This window comes from Salvelinus namaycush, unplaced genomic scaffold (genome assembly GCF_016432855.1).
Source record: "Salvelinus namaycush isolate Seneca unplaced genomic scaffold, SaNama_1.0 Scaffold541, whole genome shotgun sequence".
Classification (NCBI taxonomy): domain Eukaryota; kingdom Metazoa; phylum Chordata; class Actinopteri; order Salmoniformes; family Salmonidae; genus Salvelinus; species Salvelinus namaycush.
Genome location: NW_024061244.1, coordinates 102,500 through 107,409, shown reverse-complemented (window position 1 = coordinate 107,409; position 4,910 = coordinate 102,500).

Below are 4,910 nucleotides of genomic sequence, written 5' to 3'. Positions count from 1 at the left end.
ATACTGACCAATACACACCACTACATACTAACCAATACACACCACTACATACTGACCACTACACACCACTACATACTAACCACTACATACTGACCACTACACACCACTACATACTAACCACTACACACCACTACATACTAACCACTACATACTGACCACTACATACTGACCACTACATACTGACCAATACACACCACTACATACTGACCACTACACACCACTACATACTGACCACTACATACTGACCACTACACACCACTACATACTGACCACTACATACTGACCAATACACACCACTACATACTGACCACTACACACCACTACATACTGACCACTACACACCACTACATACTGACCACTACACACCACTACATACTGACCACTACATACTGACCACTACATACTGACCACTACATACTGACCAATACACACCACTACATACTGACCACTACACACCACTACATACTGACCAATACATACTGACCAATACACACCACTACACACTGACCACTACATACTGACCACTACACACCACTACATACTGACCACTACACACCACTACATACTGACCACTACATACTGACCAATACACACCACTACATACTGACCAATACACACCACTACATACTGACCACTACACACCACTACATACTGACCAATACACACCACTACACACTGACCACTACATACTGACCAATACACACCACTACATACTGACCACTACACACCACTACATACTGACCAATACACACCACTACATACTAACCAATACACACCACTACATACTGACCAATACACACCACTACATACTGACCAATACACACCACTACATACTGACCACTACATACTAACCGATACACACCACTACATACTGACCACTACATACTGACCACTACACACCACTACATACTGACCAATACACACCACTACATACTGACCAATACACACCACTACATACTGACCACTACACACCACTACATACTAACCAATACACACCACTACATACTAACCACTACACACCACTACATACTGACCAATACACACTGACCACTACATACTGACCACTACATACTAACCAATACACACCACTACATACTGACCAATACACACCACTACATACTGACCACTACATACTAACCAATACACACCACTACATACTGACCAATACACACCACTACATACTGACCACTACATACTGACCAATACACACCACTACATACTGACCACTACATACTGACCAATACACACCACTACATACTGACCACTACACACCACTACATACTGACCACTACACACCACTACATACTGACCACTACATACTGACCACTACATACTGACCACTACATACCACTACATACTGACCAATACACACCACTACACACTGACCACTACACACCACTACATACTGACCAATACACACCACTACATACTGACCACTACACACCACTACATACTAACCAATACACACCACTACATACTAACCAATACACACCACTACATACTGACCACTACACACTGACCACTACACACCACTACATACTGACCACTACACACCACTACATATTGACCACTACACACCACTACATACTGACCAATACACACCACTACACACCACTACATACTGACCACTACACACCACTACATACTGACCACTACACACCACTACATACTGACCACTACACACCACTACATACTGACCAATACATACTGATCAATACACACCACTACATACTGACCACTACACACCACTACATACTGACCACTACACACCACTACATACTGACCACTACACACCACTACATACTGACCAATACACACCACTACACACTGACCACTACACACCACGACATACTAACCACTACACACCACTACACACTGACCACTACATACTGACCACTACACACCACTACATACTGACCACTACATACTGACCACTACACACCACTACATACTGACCACTACACACCACTACATACTGACCACTACATACTAACCAATACACACCACTACATACTGACCACTACATACTAACCAATACACACCACTACATACTGACCAATACACACCACTACATACTGACCACTACATACTAACCAATACACACCACTACATACTGACCATACACACCACACTACTGACCACTACATACTGACCAATACACACCACTACATACTGACCACTACATACTGACCAATACACACCACTACATACTGACCACTACACACCACTACATACTGACCACTACACACCACTACATACTGACCACTACACACCACGACATACTAACCACTACACACCACTACACACCACTACATACTGACCACTACATACGGACCACTACATACTGACCACTACATACTGACCACTACATACTGACCACTACATACTGACCACTACATACCACTACATACTGACCAATACACACCACTACACACTGACCACTACACACCACTACATACTGACCACTACACACCACTACATACTGACCACTACACACCACTACATACTGACCACTACACACCACTACATACTGACCAATACATACTGATCAATACACACCACTACATACTGACCACTACACACCACTACATACTGACCACTACACACCACTACATACTGACCACTACACACCACTACATACTGACCAATACACACCACTACACACTGACCACTACACACCACGACATACTAACCACTACACACTGACCACTACATACTGACCACTACACACCACTACATACTGACCACTACATACTGACCACTACACACCACTACATACTGACCACTACACACCACTACATACTGACCACTACATACTGACCACTACATACTGACCACTACATACTGACCACTACATACGGACCAATACACACCACTACATACTGACCACTACATACTGACCACGACATACTGACCACGACACACTGACCACTACATACTGACCACTACACACCACTACATACTGACCACTACATACTGACCACTACATACTGACCACTACATACTGACCACTACACACCACTACATACTGACCAATACACACCACTACATACTGACCACTACACACCACTACATACTGACCACTACATACTGACCACTACACACCACTACATACTGACCACTACATACTGACCACTACATACTGACCACTACACACCACTACATACTGACCACTACACACCACTACATACTGACCAATACACACCACTACATACTGACCACTACACACCACTACATACTAACCACTACACACCACTACATACTGACCACTACATACTGACCACTACATACTAACCACTACACACCACTACATACTAACCACTACACACCACTACATACTGACCACTACATACTGACCAATACACACCACTACATACTAACCACTACACACCACTACATACTGACCACTACACACCACTACATACTAACCACTACACACCACTACATACTAACCACTACACACCACTACATACTAACCACTACACACCACTACATACTAACCACTACACACCACTACATACTAACCACTACACACTACTACACACTGACCACTACACACCACTACATACTGACCAATACACACCACTACATACTGACCACTACACACCACTACATACTAACCAATACACACCACTACATACTAACCAATACACACCACTACATACTGACCACTACACACTGACCACTACACACCACTACATACTGACCACTACACACCACTACATATTGACCACTACACACCACTACATACTGACCAATACACACCACTACACACTGACCACTACACACCACTACATACTGACCACTACACACCACTACATACTGACCACTACATACTGACCACTACACACCACTACATACTGACCACTACACACCACTACATACTGACCAATACACACTGACCACTACATACTGACCACTACATACTAACCAATACACACCACTACATACTGACCAATACACACCACTACATACTGACCACTACATACTAACCAATACACACCACTACATACTGACCAATACACACCACTACATACTGACCACTACATACTGACCAATACACACCACTACATACTGACCACTACATACTGACCACTACACACCACTACACACAGACCACTACATACTGACCACTACACACTGACCACTACATACTGACCACTACATACTGACCACTACATACTGACCACTACATACCACTACATACTGACCAATAGACACCACTACACACTGACCACTAACACCACTACATACTGACCAATACACACCACTACATACTGACCACTACACACACTACATACTAACCAATACCACCACTACATACTCCCCAATACACACCACTACATACTGACCACTACACACACTAACCACTACACACCACTACATACTAACCACTACACACCACTACATACTAACCACTACACACCACTACATACTGACCAATACACACCACTACATACTGACCACTACACACCACTACATACTGACCACTACATACTGACCACTACATACTGACCACTACATACTGACCACTACACACCACTACATACTGCCACTACACACCTACTTGACCAATACATACTGATCAATACCACACACTACATACTGACCACTACACACCACTACATACTGACCACTACACACCACTACATACTGACCACTACACACCACTACATACTGACCAATACACACCACTACACACTGACCACTACACACCACGACATACTAACCACTACACACCAATACACACTGACCACTACATACTGACCACTACACACCACTACATACTGACCACTACATACTGACCACTACACACCACTACATACTGACCACTACACACCACTACATACTGACCACTACATACTGACCACTACATACTAACCAATACACACCACTACATACTGACCACT